The sequence below is a fragment of the Zosterops lateralis genome (genome assembly GCF_965231275.1).
Source record: "Zosterops lateralis genome assembly, chromosome: 6".
Lineage (NCBI taxonomy): Eukaryota > Metazoa > Chordata > Aves > Passeriformes > Zosteropidae > Zosterops > Zosterops lateralis.
Window position 1 is genome coordinate 32,531,395 of NC_139761.1, and position 23,174 is coordinate 32,554,568.

Genomic DNA, 23,174 nt, shown 5'->3' on the forward strand with positions numbered 1-23,174 from the left:
TTTTAAATGAATTTAGATCTTTCATCTAGTTTCAATTGCATTGATTTTATAACATTAATTCCCAAGCAAGTTTCAGCTTCATTAGAATTAATATAAATGAAGAATGGAAAACCAAAAGAAATCAGAAGTGTTCTCATTAATACTTCAGAAGTGTTCTCATTAATACCTCAGAAGCCTCTAGAGAAATACTGAGCTACTCTTCAGGGTCCTGCAGAGGAGCTTCATTCAAGACTCCACATGCTCAGCTGTTGAATTACTTCTACAAATTATGTCATATTGTCATTTATGCAGAGAGTCACAAGGAAATTAAATTAGCTCTGGTTCTGACTGATGTTAAATGGGAAGAATGAAGTGCAAAATAAAGTATTGGTTCAAAGACGAGAAGGAACTCTTGAAACTCTTGAAGATAAAATGAAATTAGAGCCTGAAAGGCAAAAAAGAATAAACAGGCATAAGTGTCCACTTGGGACACTGGAAGATTACTCAGGGAATAATATCCCTCAGGGAAACATTATTTTTTCATTTGCAGCTATGATTTATATATTAAATAAACTGCTCTAATGAACCAGAGCAGCTTTAGTATAGTCTAGTAGATCTTTGTGCTGATGCTTTAAAATCAAGTATTTCCCTTCGTGCATCCCAAAGCAGAGGAAAAATTACACCAGAAACTCTGTGTGGCATTAAATATAAGAAGCTTTGGAACAAAACTGCAAACATTTCCCATCTCATTGTCCTCAATTTTCCACAGCAACTCCTTTCCATGGAAGAGGATAACACTGTTCCAGGCAACAAGGCAACTGAACAAGCAATTGTGCTCTGAATCTTTCCCCAGTGTGCTCTTTTCCACTCTCCATGTTTTAGTCATTCACTGATGAACCTGGGAAAAATTTGTTCTCCTTAGGTTACAATTGTACTGGGCTGTTGCACATCCTCACAGTGGGCAAAGCTGTCATTTTCTACCATAGGTTACTTTCAGAAGAGTTTCTGCTGGGTAACTGGTCTAGAGCTACAAAACCTTGGATCCAAACTTCCCATGGGGTTTGTCCTGGTTAGCTGGGAGGCATCCAAGAAAAACTGGAGTGAACAAGCATCTGGAAAATGCAGCATCTTGCAATTTCCTATGCCAATACTGTCAGGAACATGAGTGTCATTTAAAATGATCACGTCACAAAGCATATCTCACACTGCCAAGTTCCACCACTAATGCAGACAGAGAAAGTGTTTTTAATTTAAAAGTGAAAAGCATATCTTTGCTCATATCTTTCTCAGAGAGTGAGCTGTGTCTACATAAAACTCTTATGACACCTGACATTATTTGACAACCTTCTCAGTACACAGACTGCCTAAGCAGGACATAAAAATCAAGCTTAGAATAGAATAGCTAAAGTTGGAGGGGGCCCAGTGAGGTTCATTGGCTCCCTCAATACTGCCTACAACTAAACCCTATGACTAAGAGCATCATCCAGACACTCCCTAACCTTGTCAGGGTTGGTGCTGTGACCACTTCTCTGGGGAGCCTGTTCCAGTGACCAATCAGCCTCTCAGTGAAGAACCTCTTCCTAATGTCTCATCTGAGCTTCCCCTGATGCACCTTGATTCCATTTCCTAATGTCCCATTGCTGATCACCAGAGATCAGCACCTCCCATTCTGCTGCGTCCCTGGACGAAGGTGTAGACTGAAATGAGGCCACCCCTCTGCCTTCTCTCCAAGCTGAACAAACCAAGTGACCCCAGCTGCTCCCCATAAGGAGCTCATCTGTGCCTTTGACCACTTCTCCAAGTAAAAAAAATGTGAAATATTAAAGGTAACCACTGCATAAGAAGCAGCTCTTTTCACATTAGAAACATGTTTAAAGCCTGCCAAGTCAGAGTTCATTTTATCCTAATATTATCATAACTATCAACATTCAATAATCTCCAGATACTATATACCAACTCTATTGTATGAAATAGAAAAGATGGTTGTTTCCAGTCATTCCCTACTGTTTTTTTTTTTTTTAATTGAGAAACATCATAGATAAGCAGCCACACTGTACATTAAGTTGCACGGTACACTGAGAAAGTAAATACAATGGTTCATCAGCATGCTGCCCAGAAATCCTTCTCGCCTTTATTGTGGTTCAAGTTTACTGAATCTGCAAACAGTAACATTCTTTAACCATGAAATGTTATCAGAGGATATTAGTCTGATTCAAAACAGCAAAAATTACTTTTGCTCCTCTTCCAATTTGTACTCCTTGAATTTCACTGACAGATGCAACATGTTGATGCAGGCATCAACAGCTGAGATAGTCCTGAAGTACTAGCTTTTAGCAATACTTCAAATAATGTGAAGGAGTCTTAAAAATACCTTTAACAAGCAGAAGTAAGATCACCATGGAAACCAGAGGCAGTTATCTGAAGAAATGCATTTGCCATGCAGTCATCCAAACAACAACAACAACAAAAAATACTGCTCTTTGTCGGTTAATTCATGGAACTCAATCCATTAGCTGGGTATGACCTCCATCTTACATTTTTGTTAACTTTAATCAGCACACAACTGAATCAAAACAAAGTACACACTCCAGCAAAATCCTCCTCCTCACAACCTGCCATCCTCTGCTTGCTCACTTCCCTCCATAGCAGGATTCCAGGAATCCAGCCATCCTTCCTAGCAGAGAGCCTCTGTGTACCCCACCCACACTCCCTGCATTGTCACAGGGAAGGAGCTGGCAGCCTTCTTTATGAAAAAACAAATCAGGAAGTCACAAAAAAGGTTAGAAACTAGGCTTAGCCAATAAAATCATTCATTAAAAACTAAAGAAGTCAGTTTCTATGAACATGATGAACGGAAAAAATTCTCTTGTTGAAACATCAGAGTGATTAAATTCCCACCTCTCCAATACTATTTATTATTGTTTTTCAAAGTAGTTAGAGAAAAGTGTTTTTCACAGAACTTACTCTGACAAACCGTACTCAAAAAAAGTGGTTAATTAGGAAACATTTCTGGCACCTGTGACAGGTAGGTATCAAATACTCTTCTTATTAATATGTATGTTTACGTATCCATTTCCAGAAGGAATATGGATATATCAGGATATATTTTGGATTACACAGCTTGAAGAAATGTGTACATTTATCACAGAATCACAGAATGGCTGCGACTGGAAGCTGCTCCACCATCAACAGCTGACAGGAGTAACTTCTCACCTTCCCCACTCAACTGGATGACCTCTTGTGCTGTTCAGAACCTTATTCTCTCCTGCCTTCACCCTTACATCCACCCTTATACAAAATGCTACCAGACCAGAATGCAAGGCAGATATGGTCCAACAATATCATGCTTATGCAAAATTATTTTCTCTGCATCCAGAATTTTTCTAGTTGTTCACTCAGGATTTTCAGACAAAATTTATAAAATAAATTAGTTGTTCTGCCATATTGTAGTATAGTGGAATATGTGAGATCTATGCAGCCTATACAACCAACTGGAAAATTTTAATTTTACTAAATTACTGGGTAGCTGTTTTTCCCTGGTTTGCTTACTGAGGAAAAAATGGGACATATATACAATTTAAAATGAATTACACTCAACAGAGAGCAAATTTTTAAAAGCCTGTGGTAATTACTAGTTATTGGAAGATAGACTTTATCTTTGGAAATTGAGGCTATCTTGCACTCTTGATTTAAAAAAAATTCCTACCCATTAGCACCAATTTTCATCCCCCATTACAATTGAAATTAGGGAGTTTGTAGCTGAAAGATAGCACACTAACAGCTATTTCATAGATCAGAAATTATTCCTGGACCTACCCCACAGTCCTGTGACATTTTTTTTGCTCTATAGAACCAAGAAAGATCTGATGTCATTACTGCATTAGTTTGCCAGTGCTTCCCTTTCTCCAAGTGCCAGTTTACTAGAAACAAAATTTTATTTTTTTATATAGTTTTGCCATGCAACCTCCACCAGGTCACCAGCTGGGCATATTTGCTCTTCACTTTTCAAACACAGACATTTTCAGACAGGAATTACATATGCCTAATACATCCTGTGCAGTGGGATTAATTTGCATTATATTTAGAAATAAGCTTTTTTCCCTCCCTGCCAGCTGACTGCAATGAATGGTTCTCTCCACTGCTCCCAGCCCTGTAAAGGTACTCAAGTAATACTTACAAGGAATAAGAAAGTAGATCTGGGGACTCTGACACACATCTGAAAGACCAGGAGTTATAAACAAAATCAGTATGATCCTAAATCAAATACTATTAAAAAATTACATGGAAAAATATTCTATTTAGTTCCCAAAGTGTGGCATTTCTCTGAAGAAATATGAATTTATGGAACCAAATCAGATTTATCCCATCTGTCAAAGAGAAGTGTTCCCATGGGGTAACTCTGGGCAGGCAGAGTGATTCACTGTTAAGATGATGGTGACATTTCTGGCCTGACAGAATGCAAGAATTGGGGTTTGGTTTGATTTGGTTTGTTTTTTTTTTTAAAATATACTGGGACATGAAGTATAATTTTAGATCTTTTTGATCAAGCATTTATCTTGTAGAATCCATTGTTGACAGAGACTCTCCCTAGATTTCTTCGCCCTTATTTTTTTGTAGTTTGCCACAGAACTCAACCATTGGACTTCTGTATTGTCCACTCCCAGTCTGCTTGCTTTTACTCTTTTTATAACTGAATTCCCTTTTCTTTGCTCAAAATCCTCCCAGCAAAACACAGTTCACAGGTCCATTCTCTGTAAAACAGCACTGGTAAACCCAGAATAACACTGGGCTCATTGAAATGGGCCTCAACTTTTCAATCTTCAAATGCCTTCACAGGAAACACTGAAAAAAATTAATATTAGTACTTAACACTTCCATTCAATTAAAAAAAGCCAGGAATACAGCTCATTAGGACTGATGGCTTAGAATCCAGAGAAACATGCAAGTGCCCAGGATTGATTTACCAGAAATGGGACCAGATTAAGATACAAAAACTGAAGAAACATTTAAATTTTTGTTGACCTTAAGAGTATGGTTAGGTTTTTGGTTGTTTTTTTTTTTAATTCTAGGTCTGGACACTGTCTGGCAGCAAAATAGTTCTGATAGTAAGGTCAGCTGTAAAACTGCCTATCAGTCACCCCAAATACACCCCTGATGTGTGGAAAGCATTTTTAACTTTTTGTTATCCAATAATCCAGATGACTGCCATACTGGCAAAGGAAGAGAACATGATCATTTTTGCTTTAAATCTCCTTTTCCTCTCTAGTCTAGAAATACAAGTAGACATCCATATTTGAACTCCGTAAATTTCTGGACACAGCAGAAGATAATGTATCCTGAAACCTGCCATAACATTGCCATTACTTTGCTGTGTGTTACGTTGCACTAGTGCAGCAATGCATGACTTATCATGTACTGATGACGCAAACTCCCTCATCAATCATCTGCAGGCAGTATTTAATTTTAAACTTGTGTTTTGCTGATAGATGCAGCTGAACAGAATCTCTTTGCTGGCAAATGGAGTTTTTGGGCCTCTTGGCATATTACAATCAAACTGATTTCAATATGAAAAAAATGATTAAAAGTTGGAATAATAAAATATAAAATTAGTTTCTAGTTTTATTTTCTAAACTAAAAAATAATTCAATGTCTTCCTATATATATATGTATAACCTGATAAGGTAAATCATGTATTAGCCATATGCATGTAAAAATTTAAATTAACCTAAGACACATGCAGCATATAGCTAACCCTGTAAAAAACAGCAGCCTCCAGCAGAAATGAGAGAGAGGCTCCATATGTGCATGTCCTACCTCTTCCACCAAAGAGGATACACAGGACACAGACAATGACTTGTCTGACTGGGGCAAATCCGCAAGTGGGTGCATCAAATCACTTACAGCTTGCTATGCTTTCCTACACACATATACAAATACATGCTCATTAGCAAAGCTTTCCACAATTCTTGTATCTGCTCTCTGCAGCCGTCTCTAAAACTACATTTCTTCATGTGACACAGGCAGCAAATCCACAAATAACCAAGATGTTAGCTGCTGCATCATTGACCTCTGCTTATTAAACATTCCTCCCATTTACTGCTATAAACCAAGGCATGTATTAGTTATATTTCATCTTTTGTATTTTTACATTTCTCACACATTTTTTCCCTTTTGCTTTCCTATAAAAACTACCATGTCACACTGGTTGGGAATGCTTGGATGGCACATTTATGTAATTGCTCCTCTCTTGTACTGAGTCATCCATTATCAGCAGGTGAAAATGTTTCCTATCTCTCTAGGCCACATGGAAACAAGCAGAAAGTAAAAACAATCCAGCAATTTCTCTTGACTTCAGCATATGAAGTAGCAACAAAAACATATGCCAAATATCTATAGTGATTTCAGCTCTTCCATTAAGGGACTAAAATGTGTCATTAACACATGAAAACTCTTCAGGTTGCACCTCCATGGCCTGAATGCAATATTTTCAGTAATAACTACATAATTAGACTTGTTACCTTAAAAACAAACATGGACATACTTTGTACCTTCAGGGGGAATATGAAGAGCAAGATAAGGATTGCATACTTTAATAGTCCCTCAAAAATCACTTTGACAAATCCAAAAGGTCTTCCAAGATAGCAGAGACAAAGAAAAAGCTCTTGTTTATTTAACTACAGGGGCTTTAGCATACTTCAACTCGTGACCTTAATACAAGAAATAGTAGTGGATCCTTTCCTGAGCCACTTAGGGATTTGTCTGTGGAGACCTGCAACAGAAATACCAAGATCAGTGTGAATGAAATGCAAACAGAAGCAAATATGTGTGAAAGCATCAGCAGAAAAAAATAAAGCAAGAATGCCTTATTAAAAGAATGTTAAAAAAATGTCGTGTATGGATAAAACAAGGACACCACTGACAGCAATTCTTAAACCATAGTAACAATATTACATCAGATAGAGGCAGTACAAACCACATCTGCTTTTATACCTGGTCTTGGTCAATTTAAGCTGTTGCACATGAAAGACTGAATTCTTCCTTACCAAAGTGGTTTTGATAACTTTCAGATGAAACCTTTCAGAAGCAATCAAAGATTTAGTTTTTCTTAACCATGCATTATTTTTGATATGGACAACATTTCGGTTGTTTCAAGGAATGGTTGGAGTTGGAAGAGACCTCTGGAGATCATCCAGTCCAACCCCCTGGTAAGGCAGGTTCACCCAGAGCAGGTTGCAGAGGATCACATCCAGACAGGTTTTGAATATCTCCAGAGAAGGAGACTCCACACTCTCATGGCAGAATGTTCCAGTGCTCTGTCATCCTCGAAGTAAAGGAGTTTTGCCACATATGCAGATGTAATTTCCTGTCTTTCAATTTATACCCCTTGTCTTGTTACTCGGCACCACTAAAAAGAGTCTGGCCCCATCCTCTTGACATCTGCCCTTAAGATATTTATATGCATTGATAAAACATATCTTCAAAACATATCTTCTTGATTCATTTTTGAGGAAGATTACTTGAATCTTTAGATTACTTTTATTTCACTACTATACTCATTTATATCAACGATGACCACAAAAACAAATTAATAAATACATTCACAAATTCAAATGTAAAATCACCCCATAATTAAAACAATGCAGTTGTATTGTTTGGATTTGGAATGTGTTTGGGTTGTTTTATTAGAATAAGTTACTAGGCATTAAACTAGCACCGGAAATAAGCAAATCTCATCAAAAACATACGATAAATTAATTCAAAAAGAAAAAAAAAAAAAGTAGAATTGTTTAAAAAAAAAAAAAAAAGTAGTGTATATAGTGAATAATGCCATGTAATAAAATTACTCCCAGTTTTGTTATCAAACTGCCATTGAAGTTCCAAAAGCAAACCATGAGCATGCTTACACTAAGAATATACTATCAAAGAATCTTAAATACAAACAAGCGAATATGTACCGAGTTGTTTTTCTCATGTTAATTCAATCTGGATAGGACATTTTATTTTAAAAACTTATTAGAAAAAGGCATTCCAGAAATTCTCTTCACCTAAGAGACATTGTAATAAACCATCTAGTTACTGAAGTGCCAGTAAAAGCATCAGTACTGCTTAATGAGGACGCACTCAAAGAACAGCACAATCCACTGTCAGAGATCACCTCAACTCGGATTTTCCAGTGGGAGACAACCCACTGTCAGTAACTGTTCAAAACAATTTGTTTCCAAATGTGTACTGGGGAAAACCACATGAGAATCAATCACTGTGCAAAACTTCAAAGGTAAGTTTAATACAAGCAAACAGGCGGCTTCAGTGTGATAGTAATTTTAGATTGCATAATTGTAATAATCTCTCATATTTTGAAAATTATATAAATATAGCAGGAAAAATAGTCACCTGTGTTCCAAAAGATCTTCAGTAAGATGCTTTCTTTTTAACAAACTAGCATATGGATTTCTCTCAGATTCTGTTGAAGTGATCCTTTTTTTTTTTTTTAACAAGGTATTTATTACCAACAGACTGCAACACTCCAGTGCTTTTCCCAGAAAAATATTCTGCACAGGAAACTGTATGACAACCATTTGCCCTGTCCTGACAACCCACTCCTATGTACAGAGAAACCTATGAACGCTCCATATCCATGATCCATTGGGATCTTTGTACTAACACTGTAAGAGTGATGCAAACTTTGAAAATGCTACTTTGAAAGCTTTAATTTATGAGAATTGCATTCAGAAGCAACCTCTTTTCTAAGAGCACAGTTAAGGAAAACTTCAGCAGCCAAGTAACAAACTTGAAATTTAAACAATATGTGATCTAGACTGAAAGTAAAGAAAGAAAAACCAAAGAACCAGCAGTGTTCTAGTTTACAGAGTCAGTCTACAATTGCCTCTGGAACCTACTCAATTAAAAATTAACTCCAGAAATTAACACTATAAAGCTGAAAAAAAAAAAATCACTGCAGCAGAACTCAAAGGCACTGTTAAACCCTGACTTGTTCAACCATCACTTGTCTGAGCTGCTCAACAGAACACACTGGAACCTGCACACTGAGGAGAGCAAAGCATCCCAACCTGCATCCTCAAGCAGAATTTACATGACTTCCTGATTACTCTAAAATTATTTTTAGTGGAGATTATGAATTTCTGTGTTCATGCCTCACTGTTCCAACAGCAATCAATCAAAAACTACTGGTATTTCAAGGACGGAGAAGTTAATTTACCATTTAAAGCTTTATTGGCAAAATATGCTAACAGGGATGGAACTGACAACTACAATGATTATAATTTTTTTTTCAGAAAGCATCAAAAAAAAAGTATTGAACTATTATTCTTTGAGTTGTATATACATTACTGGTTTTAAATTCCTGATTAATAGCCTCCTTATAATAGTCTTAATCTGATTGTACAGAGTGGTTACACTAAACAATGTATCCATTATTTCACATCTAATTCACAATGTCTGAGAGTTTAAATTTTATGTTTGTGGGTTTTGGGTTTGTGTTTTGGTTTGGTTGGGGTTTTTTTAAAGAAAATTAGCTCTTCCAGATCAAACACTTGGCTAGTGATTTCTACCACAGGGGGCAATATGATGACAGTCATTTAGCTTTAATTTTTTTGCAATGTTTTGAAACCACAAACCACAGATGTACCTGCCTGGGTACAGAAAGCTCCTTTACATGCATTAGTAGAAGCCACTACTCTCTCAAGGCTGCATGTTTTTAATGTGACTTGATAATGATATTCTACAAAGAAAATGGAAATTGAAAGTAAATTTTATTTTGCCATACAATGAGAGAATTGGGGAATGAACCAATGGACTATTTTCATTTTTTGGAAATGAACAGATATCATTGGAAAGCATTTTTATACATCTTGTTTTTGCCATTCCACTGATCCCAGGCTTTCTGATGTATGAAAAAATATTTGGAAAATATTTCATAACTAGCTTTCCTTTGCTGAGATGATAGTGTCTCTGTAGGAAACGCAAGAAAATTTACATTATAAATTTATGTTTATCTTAGAAAAGATAAAACCATCACAAAATGCAAAAGTGAGACCTGAAGCCACTTTTGATCCTTGAAGCAATCCACTGTGAATGAATTTGGCTGTCCCAATACATATTTAGAGCAACATGATCATAAAGCTACACCTTACTGCCCCCTCAACCATGCTAAGCCTGTGACACAAGTCCTGACAGGAAAGCAGGACTTGCAGGTCATCTCTGATTCCCCCTGCTATGGACAGCAGAATGAAAAGAAGGTGAACAGTGTGCCTCTACTCTTCCATCAGGTGAATAAATCAAAGTAATGCAACCCATAAAAGAGGGAGGCAGGTGCTTTTCTTTGGAATACAAAATGGAGGGGAAAAGGGAGAGAGGAAGAGACTTCCCCCCTGTATGCATAGCACACATGACAAGTCCAAATTCTGCTTGGAATATTAAGTGTTATCATCCCAGAGACACAAAGTCAGAGCCTGATCTGTATTATCCTGATCACCATTTTTAATTCTCTCTGCCAAGCTGCTAGCAAATGCTTCATGTGTCAAAACAGCTCATTCTTTACATCACCTAATGTGCCCCAGTGTGATAAGCTTTGACAGATCCCAGTGCTCTCCACAGCCTACCAGAGGAATTAGAAGGTGTTGTCTGATTAAATTCCATTTCCTTTGAATATCACATTTAGATGAATGATGTACATGGATAGTACAATTACCACTGCCCTGAAAAAATACAAAAAACTGTCATTCAGTGCAACTGGCACCGAAATTATTCCGTTCCTCTATTCTAACTTATGTTAACTGATTTTTTTTACAAATTCTACATTTCTGAGAAACAGGATAAATGTTGAAAAATAAATGTGCAGTCCTGCCCCTTTGTTTGCATATATAGGGTAATTTTAGGGGCTTTTTTATTTCTAAGCAGACTTTATGACATTTAAAAACATGACAATTTACAAAGACTGCTTTCATGCTGTTTTTGTTGGCTACAAAAGATACTAGCAGTTTATTTTTTTCTCTAAATCCACTTTCTGCTAGGTGTTATGTTTGGGAACCTTATTAATTCAAATTACCTTTTAATTTTACACTTTCGCCCTATTTGAATTGTTCATGGCTCTTTGGGTTTTTAAAATACATTTTCAATGCCTATTACTAAATCTATATAAAAGTGCTCTTCAGGTGAAGTCTTTACATCTTTTCAGAGGATGAAGCAGAAGAAAACGTATCTCAAGTTACCATTTCAGTACAGCAAAAGAATCACAGCTCTTCCAAGTAAGAACAGGCAAAGATGGTATGGGAGGCAATCTTATTAAACCAGCTGCAAAAGTTTAGCAAGAAAACAGCCAAAAGGCTACAGAAAAGGCTATAGGAAAAAGGAGATATAAGAAAACTCTTTGGTCTGCCTGCTGTCTTCTCCATAGACCAAGGTAATTTTGTGCAACTCACCTTCCTCTATACAGTCAGATTTCAGTCCCTATTCCAGTTCTTTACAGGCTTTGCAACCAAGTTTAAAAAAGCACAGATTTTTTTTTTTTATTGCATGCTCCTGTGATGATCTTAGTTTATAATCAATCTTAGGGAACTCCTAAGCAGCTGCGAATTGTTTAAAAGACTTTCCATGTCATGGCAGAATTATTCCACACAGTGGTAGTATCTGATTAATCAGAATAACTAAAAGCACTCAGCAACCAGCAGGGATTTTCTAATTAAGACTCTTCCAGTGTAGTGAATAATTTTTCAAATAAAAATTTATTATAAAAATAACTTGACTGAAACATGATAGAAGTGGGTACGAGGGAGAGGGGGGAATGTGAGTGTGGGGAGAAGGGGGTTTTCTAAAATCAAAAGTATGTGAATATTTTATTTCTACAGTTTCCAAAAGTAGAAGCTGGCCATTGTCTACTATGAGAGACCACGAATAGGAAGAGTATTGAGATAAGATCACAATATTCCCTAAGAAGCCATGTTACCTTTGGAAGTCACTTATGGCCCAATTTTGCAAAAGCAGAGAATGATTCCTTGGGTGATATCCCAAGCCTGATACTCAGCAGATGGGGACCATCCATCTGTGTGGCTTCTCAAACAGACAGCCAAAACTCACTCATAATTCTGAACAATTTCAGCTGTATTAATCTCTATGCACATCACAACCATTGCTCCTTCTGCTACCCTCGTATACTCTAGCTTCTTTTACTCTTTCCTTTGCTCTCTAGACTTTCATATCTCTTTTCTTCTACTGACTGTGTTTCAAAAAACAAATAAAACAAAAAGATGTCTTTACTGTCCTATTACAGAGGCTTGTTAAAAGTCAGAAAATTTTTAGCGTGGTGGCAATTTATTCTTTTTTTTTCAAATTAAACTGCAGACATTGAACACTGAATACTTAATAGAATACTTAGCCAAATGTCATATGAACAGTAGAGAACTGCAGTGATGAAAATAAGGATAACAGGTAACAATTTTTATAAGTGCAGTAAAAGAACATTCCGTAATACACTATTGAATTCTGCAGCTTTTTCTGTAAGTATAATAGTAATTCTACTGACCTGTACATGATGTTCCTTGCAATGTCCCCATTTTCTATGAATGCATCAATGTTTGTGTCGAGTGGGAAAAATAAGCCTCTATCTTTTATGGCCTCAAAAAACCCATGGACATGTCAGAGAACACTGTATGTGGCAACATCCCCCTATTATTTACAGTCATATACACAGTGTTACTGTACACATATAGGTAGTTTCCCAGACTTAACTTAGGCAAGATGGAGACAGAACATATCAATTTAAAAAAAGGGATGGATGCTGTGTCCAGCCATCACAGGGTATCTGTGCACACCAAACAAAATAGGATGAATGCTTATCTCTCTATGGAGGGAGTACACGTAGCAAAGAAAGGGCAATCACACAGGGCAGGTGGCATGGCTGTTTTGCCCAGGAAAGACAGGAGCAGGGGGAAGGCCAAGCAAGACTGGTGAGTTTGGGACTGGCCTGCTTCCTTTGGTGACCATGTGCTTTGGGTAAGTGGGAGTTTGGTGAGGCTACTCCGAGCATTTGCCAAGCAACTACATCTTACTTCTTACTTACTACTTACATCTTACTTACTACTGCTATGCCCCTTACAAAGACACCATCCTAGAGTACAGTAGAGGGACAGCAATCTTAGTCACTGAAGCAAAAGACGAGCTAAACCAATAAAACTTTTAAAAACTAACAAGTTAAGCTCAATGTGCCAGCCAAATCCCAGAAAGAAACAATGCTACTGGCCAGAGCACAATATATATACCTGCTCAGGGGCAGAGAAGTCCCTAGTTCAGACTGACACAATCCAAAGTGGTTGTAGCTAATGCTCCTCTGAAAAAGAAATGGGAAATAAACAGCCTAATACCACAAATGGAAAAGGCAAATCAGACTACTCTTTTTGTTCTAGATACTCCTACAAATTACAAAAATAAACTGAAACAAAAAAAACCCCACCCCACCTCAGTGTTTTCCACTTGTTCCAATTAATTCAAGCAACAGCAGAAGAAAATGTATTTTAGCCCTTTTTATGACTGACTTTTTTGTTTCTTCTTTGGTATCAAATAAATTATCCAGTTGTGCCACACAAAATATAGGTACAATGAAAGTAAGGCCTGCTGGGGTCTGGAAACATGGCAAGTGACACAAGATTTGTGGACAAAGATACAAGAGGTTACAAGAAGCAAGATCATTTTGTATCGTATTGGTCTTCTGGAAGAAATTAATGAGTTTTTGTATGGAATTGCTTTGACAGACAAGAAAATAAGTCAAAGGTGGTAGAAAAATGCAGACTAAAAATAGTCTCTGTCACAACTGCAGGCTTTTTTCCACCCTCCCAAGAGAACTGGCAGAACAGAACGACTGTATTTGCCAGGATGCCAGACTATCCATGATGGAAAGGAATGTCAATTACAACATTGAATGTCATAACTAATAAACCTGCTGTTTTAAAAGGCAGCAGTCCACAGCAATCTCCCAGCAATCGCCAATGACAGCAAGACCATGAGCAGAGAATAAAACAATTAGAGCTCTTCCTGCCACCGCCATTTCAGCTTCACTACTGCTTTCATTACTACATAATTGCAATTTGCATCACCTGGCTAAACTCATGCTTTACCATGAGAGGTTACAAAATTTCTTATTCAGCCAGCCTTCCAGTCTAGGATATTTTCCTTGTTGCAATGTTTCTATGGAAGCTGGCTGACTACAAGGCACCAGTTCTTCTCCCTGCTTCCAGCTGCTAAATCTAATTTAAAGATGCTAAAAATAAAAAAGGCTTACATGTAACAGTACTGTTCACAAAACAAGAGGCTGTATTTCCTGCAGGGAGAGCATCTAATCAGCAGTGAGATAAAGGAAGGTACAATACAATAATTGTTTCACTAATATTTCTGCCATTTGCAAACTTTCTAGCAGTACCTACCCTACTATCAAAACATTTTGACAATTCTTTCCTCATTGAATATTGATACAGCAAGTATAGGAAATATAACATGGAGAAATCCCAAGTCTTTGAGCATCCAGTTTAGCTATTGCAACAGTGACCACCCATAAGGTCACTGACTATTTAGAGTAATTTACAAATAGTCCAAGACTATGTAGAGTAATTTACAAATTCAGTAATGGGCTGGTTCAGTGCAGGGATCAGAAACAAGTACAACAAGAAAACAAAACATTACTTCAGTAATACGGAATTTTTTCCTTAAATATATACGTGATGTATATAAAATCCATGGGTTTTTTCTCCACAAAGCACTTCACATTGATATTCCCACTAGTATACATCTCCTATATGATCTCACAGCCTCATCTTAACTAAATATCAAAAAGAAGTGTTTTGTAGCCTATATTAGGAAATACAATTACAAGCTCACCTCCATGAAGATGAAGGAGCAGAGAGACAGCAAGTGTGGGAACCTCAAAATCCTACTCAGAGAAAGGAGCCCCTGCCCCAATCCCTCCCCAGAAAATGAGATCATATGCCAAAGTCGATAATATGGATTTTATTTAACAATGACTGTGAGATAGAAAGAAATAGAAAAGGGAGGGGGGCAGTGGAGAGATCAAGTAGAAAATAGCCACCACCTATGGATCCAATAATATTCTCTTGGTCCTTCTTCACCCTGAGCTTCTCGGTGGTGGGGATCCAAAGGCCATTCAAAACTTTTTGCTATTTATACATCCTAGCAAACAAAGGAATTAATGCTTATTGACTACACAGTTCTCTTATTCTGTTGGCGAAATTATTTCCTCACCTCTAAGGTTAATAAGTCCATGTGCTTATTTTCTTTCTCTTCTTTTGAGCTGGTGGGTTGAGTCGGTGGTTGCAATCTGCCCCTGCCAGAATTACCTATTAGGGAATCGGAGCTGATTTCAGCACAGTTACCAAGTTGGCTTTCCCTGTGGCTTGTAAATGCAGCATTATTTATGTCCATTAACAGCAACGGATTCTTCTCCCCGAGCTTTCTTAACGTGCCCCTAGTCTGAGACAACACCTGGACAATAGATAGTATCCCCTTTATCTTATTAAAGTTCCCACTGTGGTGACTTATCTTACAATCCAAGCTTCAGGTATCCAGCTGTGGTGGTTTGGGTAGGAAGTGTGGGAGACCAGAGGGAAAATGAGATAAAAGACATAAGAGTGTGTCTTTTCAGAGTGCAGCCACAGCCTTTCTAGATCCCAGTCAGCCTCTCCATAGAGAAACTGCTTGAGAAGAATTCAGGCAGCAAGTCAAGCTCACACAACCACATATGTTACAAGGCTAGCTCAGCAGAGAGGCAGAGGGCTCCCAGCCCCAGATCATTTTCCAGCAAGCGTTTATTCCATATGCCAAAGGTGAATCTGGAGCAAAAAAAGAGGGAGAACATGTGGTTTTTCTCAGTTATACAGGGTCTCAGGTTCGTGAGTGGTACAAGGGGCAGGGCAGAGGGCAAGTGGCCATAGGGAAGACAGTAAACTGGATGCCAGGCCCCATAGCCAATGGGGAAACAGGGAAAGGGGATGCCATGGGGTGGGTGATGGACTTGCAAAACCCAGAGAAAAGATTGTACAATGTCTGCAAGGATCCATTGGGGAGAAGCCTTTGTTATACCTGGGAGGGGTGTCTTTAATCTTCGCCTTTCCAAGGCAAGGCACTTGGAAATTCCTTTAATGGCACAAGTGACTCCACAAAAAGGCATATAAAAATTGGCATTTGGTTCATACACTGGTCTGTCCACACCCTGCACCTGATCAGCACAGCCTGTCCCACCTTCTCATTAAACTCCATTTCCAACTCTTCTTATGGGTGAGGGGCTCTCTCCTCCGTGGACCTGTGAGCAAACAGAAATCCAAGTGCAGTAACTGGGGAAAGACCATGGGACATCAGGGCTGATGCATGAGGATGGCAGTGCCTGGAGAGACAGAGAGTGAGCATTTGTGTGATCATGACTGAACATCAAGCCAGACCAGCCAGCAAGTAGGAGATGCTCAGGAGGCAAGTGTTGGTTTGGCCATAGGTGTGATCCAGGTAACCATGGGGAACAGAGGGCTCTGAAAGTCGGCCAGCAGAGGATCTGGCTACTGGAGAGAGCGATCCACATCTGTGTGTCTGTGTGTGAGGCAACTGGGAGACAAGAGGATCCCAGGCCAGCTACTGGGTAGACTGGGAGTCTACGACCCCCTACTATCTGGTCCTAATCTTACCTAACACAGAGTGATTTATATTGGCTTATATATATGTATACTTACATATTTTATACTAATGGGCTTTCATCCTGAGCAGCCAGAGAGGAGAAGAAGATGAGGCCATTGATACGCCTTGTGTCTGCCTGAATGCTGCATTTTTTTTCTGTGTCAGCCTGTGTGATTGCTCACAGATAATAGTATAGATGTATTCTGTGCACCTGTGCCTCTTGGGAGTACGTGTTCAGCCTTGCTATTGTGTGGGGGTGCTGGAATAGTATCATAAGTTTCTTAGTTGTAGGTTTGTGATTAGTTGTGATTTGGACTTTAACCCTAGCCAGGTAAAGTTTCTGTCTTGGAATGTGCTTATCAGAGGTTGATAAGAGTTGCCAAGACAACTCTAATCCTCTGCCCTGGGTTTCGATCGTCCTATTGTGTTTTCCCCCATCCCATTGTACTTCTCCCCCACATGCCCACCATCCCCCAGACCCCAGACCTTCAGGAGAGGTGTCTGACAGGGATTGGTGAGTCTCACAGGGCCACATCCCAAATCCACCTGATTTGTTAATGTTGTGTATTGCATTTTGACCTTACCCACCTGGCTTTGTGTGATTGGTCTTGTAACCTGTATCCACCCCTGAGATTTTGGGGGAACAAAAACCCCCTGTAACCGAGGCCCGGGGTCACTCCCCAGAGGCACAGGCCTGGAACCAGGGGCTGCCCCTGAGTTACCCGAATAAAACCTTTTCTCCCTGAGCCTGGAGTGTCCCCTCTTTCTAACCACGGCCGAGACAGCTAAGGCAAAGGGGCTGCAGAGCCAAAAACCCACGCGAAGGTACTGTTGGCGTATCACAGCTAGCAGGGCGGCCCAGCTGACGCTGAGCGGACCTGAGAGACAGATACGCGAAGCAACACTATTGCTCATTCTGAGGACACAGACCTGCAGCAGGAACACCTCTACCAGCCTACAGGATTCAGCAGCACTGCCAGCACCTTTTGTGGAGATGTATACAATTTCCTAGATCTTGAAAAATGGTCCTAAGTGGCAAACTTACTTTTTCCAACATCACGCAAACAAGAAATTAATTAAAGATTAACAGAATAGAATAAAACCTTCATTTAAGAACTCATGATGCCCGCCTAATAGCAGGCCAGTAAATGAAATCTGTAACAGAACTAACACTATTTAAAATTCTTGCTAAATGCGTGGGTTCATTCATGCCTGAAATACTAACTTATTGCCCATAACATCAATACAAAATCTTGTATCTAGATTTTCACTGAAGTTCAAAACAGTCGAGTGATACACCCCAGCAGGTGTTTCAGCAACTGTAACTCACAATAAAAAGCAAAACTTTTTTTTTTTCAAAAATTTTTTTGGTCACTTTCAAAAAGTGTTAAAGAACTGTGTTAAAGAACTAGTTAAAGAACTGTGGTTCATAGCTCTCATTAAATGTTCACATGGGGAGTGCGGACAGTAAAATAACTGTATAAATCAGTTTCTTCCCTAAATAGTAGCAGACTACAACTTTCTCACACGGGGAGGCGGAGAGGCAGGCACTGATTTCTTCTCTGTGATCACTAGTGACAGGATCTGAGGGAATGGCCTGCAGCTGTGTCTAGGAAGGTGTAGATTGGATATCAGGAAAAGGTTCTTCATCCAGAAGGTGGTTGGGCACTGGAACAGGCTCCCCAGGGAAGTGGACACAGCAGCAGAGTTCAAGAAGCATTTGGACAATACTCTCGGGCACATGGTGTAATTCTTGGGGCTGTCATGTGTAGGACCAGGAGTCAGACTCGATGATCCTTGTGTGTTGTCCCTTCCAGCTCAGGATATTCTGTGATTCTAGGATAAATGGGGATCAGTTTAACATCCTTGACACACATGATCTTTAGAGACATTGGTTAACCCCCCAACACATCTAAGTAACTCTTCATCACACAGTATCCTATCCCCACAGTAACAGGCATGTGCATTTCAGGTATAAATCATTGCATTTCACACTTCCAGACTAGGTAAAGAGCTGTTTTCCCAAAGCCTCTCTTTTAAAAGGCAGCAGCAGTGCTACCTGAAGGGCCCCTCAGCCAAAGCCAGACAAGGCGCCTCTGCTGAAGCTCGAGGAGAAGAGAGGTCTCCATGGCAACAGGGGCCCCAGCACGCTCACAACCCCTCTTCTTCATCCTTTCCTCAATTTTTCTTCCAAAGAGAACTGCTTAGTAGTTCAACTAAACACACATAAAAACCAAAAATATAACATGTACTCCAGGCAGACTTCGCCAAGGTGCATCCTGAACTGAGCTTAACTGCTGCACAGTCCATGACTCCTGAGGCTTAGAACCACCCAGACAAAACCACAGGGGAAAATTATTGCTACAGTGTTATCATACTGCAATATGTTATTACTATGCAGTTATTATTACATGGAACCACCAGTCATATCATCATTTGCCTGATGCTTCCTTTTAGACTTGATTTTCAGTCACCTTTTGCTTTGCAAAACTTTATTTCAGCTAATCAGCAACTAAAGTAATCTATGCAAAGTGTCTGGTATAGAAGATTTCACTTAAGACACTTCTTATAAGTGTGATACCAGTGAAAGAAAACATCATCATCCCCATCGCCAAATCTTTTCGTTTCTTCCCCTCAGATTACTCTACCCTTTTTGTGGGCACAGCTACAAATTTTGTCTGGAGCTCTTGCAGACATGACCCTCATTCTTTAAAAATTCTTTCAGCCTTGAGTCCTATATCTGCAGTATTTGTTGCTGCAAGATTTCCTGCTCTGTTCTTTACAGAAGATGCCTATGGCAAGCTTTACTGGTAGCTATTCAAAGATACTGGTAGCTATTCCTCATACTAACATGCTTTTGCCTTTACAAACATTTTATATTCTAGGCTGCCTTACTTCAGGTTTGGACCCCCTAAGGGACCTATCCCTTTAAAAATTAGCTGCTGCAACAATACCGTTTTACATCTCTCTGCACAGATATCAAGACAAGGAGAAAGATCAGTTTCAGGGCCAGAGAGAAGACTGAGAAATCCTCATGCAAACAGGCAAGCCTGCCCTGCAGAACACTGAGAAGGCAGCAGGGGTTCACTTTACACTGTGCTTTTGGATACCTCTTTCAAAGCACATCACGTTTTCCTTCAAAGCATGGCTAGAAACCACGAGGTAACCAATCTAATCCATGGCTTTCCAAAAGATGTTAAAATCACTGTAATAGAATTGAAATTTCAGCAGAGCATCCTCAGCCTTTCCAGTTAAATTTCCTTCTGTACAGGACAGCTTTAGGAAGACAAAAGAGCAAGTAACATAGAGCCTAGTTCCCCAAACATCAAATAAGGCACTGATCTAAAAGGTCTGGGAAAGTTTCCTGGATTTGAGATTATGTGGGATACAGTTAGTAAAAAATGCATATAAAGTAGGATGCATATTCAATCTGGGGAGTAGACATTAGCACTGAGGACATATCTTTCTTGTTATAATTTGCATCAATTTTGTGTGTGTGGATTTTTTTCCTAAACAACTGACAATAATTAATTTTTTAAAGAAGAAATTCAGTTTTATCTAACTTGAAAATTGTGAACATACTCAAATAGCCTCAGGAACAACTGCTGATTCTCAGACCTTGGAAATATGAAAAGAACAGGAACCAAAAACCATGAAAAGGGGAAATCTAAGTTAGATAAATGAAAGAATAAACTGTGAGGGTGGTGAGACACTGGAACAGGTTGCCCAGGGAAGTTGTGGATGCCTCGTCTCTGGAAGTGTTCAAGGCCAAGCTGGATGGGGCATTGAGCAGCCTGGTCTAATGAAAGGTGTCCCTGCCCATGCAGGGGTGTTGGAACAAGATAATCTTTAAGGTCCCTTCCAACCCAAAAGCTTTTGTGATTCTATCCTACAATTCTATAAGGGGATATAATCTTACCTAAACCTGACATGACATGAGCATTCAAGTTACACCTGTCAGTAAAAGCACAACTCATAAGCTCCTCCATTTAACTGCTGTGACTTATATGCAAGTAAGTGAACTGTGGGAAAGCCCATGCTCAGAAAGAGAGAGCCCAGATCCTCATCTGCCTCAAAACTGTTACTTCTGGTCTTCCTTTCCCTTCTCCTGAGAAGGTGCTATTGTCCACTGCATGTCAGCCATCATTTTTATCTCCCTTTCAAACTAAGCTCACTGTGCATACTGGTTCCAAGAGCTCCAACCCTCTTCATTTCCAAGATCTCATCCCACTGCAACTGAAAGCAGTTGCAGCCACATCCGGTGACCTCTCCCCAGCAAAACTCAGAAGTAATACATTCTCTTTCTTCTTTCAAAGCTGAAGTAGTAATTGGTCTCTGCAGACTGATTCCTTCTAATGGCAAGAGGAAAATACACCTTGCAGATCAGTATAGCTGTACTCCTATATTCACTGCAAAAGTGATCTCAAGGATCTACGTTGATAAAAAAGAAAGCTATTAAAAATTTACTCACTTGGAAAAGGAGCCCTATGTCATCCCAAGCTTAAAGAAAAAAGTTTGACTCTTCCTTGCCTTCAGCAGGTATAATGAAACACTCAACACTATTTTGTCATATCACAGTGAGAACTAACACAAGAATTTATCCCAGTGTTCCAAGTCTTCCCACAGGTATCAGATAGAGGTCTTAAACGGGAGAAAATAAAACGATAACATACACCTTTCTCACAGCTGCCAACTTTCTTCTGTGCAGCAGGTACCTAAATTAAATTCACAACACCAACTGTGATTTTTCCCTCTTGCAGGACCTGGACCTCGCCATGCTGTAGACTCCTGCTAATGTCAGACCCCTGTTATCATTATCAAGACTGAGTCATATAGGTTTGTTCCATTTCAAGCTGAAACTAAAAATAATTTCTTCCTTTAAAAGGGTAATGCTATTTCATCAACAGCAAAGTGCCTTGGGTATGCACTGATGATGGGAAATGCACAAGATGTACATCCACCCAAACCAGAAAGGATTCAAACCCACACATCCTACCCCTGAGAGGTGTGCCCTCTTCTCAGGCTTTAAGGAGAACGATAGTCTTACCCACCTACTGAAGGGCTGCCCCTCTGCATAGAGGAACCTGGGCCTCACTAGAACAAAGAACTGCTGTTCTGCAGCTTAACTGAGGGGCTCACCTGAGGGAGAAAAGAGCTGGATGCCACTCACGCTCTAAGGACTGTGGCAGAGAATAAATAACTTAGTTAAGAGTGTTTGTGCAAGCATTAAATGTGAGCTAAATATCCAGTTGTTATCTCTTGCTGATGGAGAGATACTGTCCAGCATGTGCACATCCAAAACTTCTTGCATATGAGAGAGTTGAGCACACAGGCACCAAAGACCTTCTGGAGATGGGGCTTTCTTTCCATTCATAAAGAAGAAATAGTAGTACATTCATTGGGTTGACAGGGGAAGACATTTTTTAAAACTCCAAAGTTTTCAGCTGTTATGATAGTGCATATCATAAATGTTTTAAATCAGCATTTCAGGGACACAGGAATACGAGAAGCAAAGACTGTTTCAAAAAAAAAAAAAAAGTTAAAATTGGTTTCCATCATGGTAAATGCATGAGGCCCACTGCTAAAATTTGTCATTGGACTAGTCCATTTTCATAATTCAAAAAAAATATATTATTTCCTCCCCTGTTTAGCTCTTTGATAGGCCTGGAAAAGTTATTGATTTGAAAGTTTTATTAGCCTCTCAGCCATCCAATCAGCAAATAAACCCCTTGTGACAAGTTAAAATGTTTTCTCAGCCCACCTCTTGAAAACCAATTGCAGGAGTACCAAACCATAACTTACATTGTGCAAATTTTGTACATATGGTATTTTTTGGTTGGTTGGTGGTCAGTCAGTTGGTTTTCAAAAGTTCCTACCTGCTGAAGGAATGATTACATGATAATATCTGTTTTCTTCTTCAAATAAATTTGGAGGATCCATGCTCATGAAACTAAATCTGGACATATGACTCAAATTTATTCTCTGTAAGGCTCAAAACCCAAATAATAAAGAATTAAAATTCTGACTTCTCTCATCTAGTCTTGTTATTTTAGGTCAGTTTGCTGGCTATTGTTTTGTGCCAGGTACTATCCTTTCTCCATGCTACATGCTAAATAGAAAAAAAGCAAGAACCATGGGGATTATCACCACTGCACAGAGGAATAATTGATGGCAAAAGACTCAGTGATTTACAGGAACAACCAGTAAGTGCATTGTTGACTGGGACTCGACACTGTTCCATGGCTGTGCTTAACATCTTCTTGGAAATTATTTAAGTGATATTAAATATTACCTAAAGGAGACAGATATTAGAATTTATTACCATGGATTTCAGCACTACTCAAGATCCAGAAAATAAAAAACAAATCCTTGATAAAATCAGCCAATGACCATCAGGAAATTCCTGCTGGACTCCCTTAAGAAAGCTGGATATTTTCTTAGTCAAGGCCTGTGTGTAAAGCCTTGAATGACTGAGATAGTAGTGACATTTTACTGAAGTCCAGCTTACTTAA

General features: G+C 39.0%; 1 protein-coding gene across 3 annotated transcripts in view; it reads right to left on the bottom strand.

The window, feature by feature from the left end:
• The window catches only part of GPR176 (G protein-coupled receptor 176), a gene marked incomplete at its 5' end in the record, with an annotated part of 31,905 nt that overhangs the window by 7,814 nt on the left and 917 nt on the right, over positions 1 to 23,174 (bottom strand). The window contains 2 exons of one of the 3 annotated variants that reach the window (XM_083864492.1): positions 4,157 to 4,195; positions 6,687 to 6,739. The exons of 1 other annotated variant lie outside the window; for it this stretch is intronic. Of the gene's footprint in view, positions 1 to 4,156; positions 4,201 to 6,686; positions 6,740 to 23,174 lie in introns of those variants that run through there. One more of the 3 variants, XM_083864493.1, reaches the window with a different exon arrangement.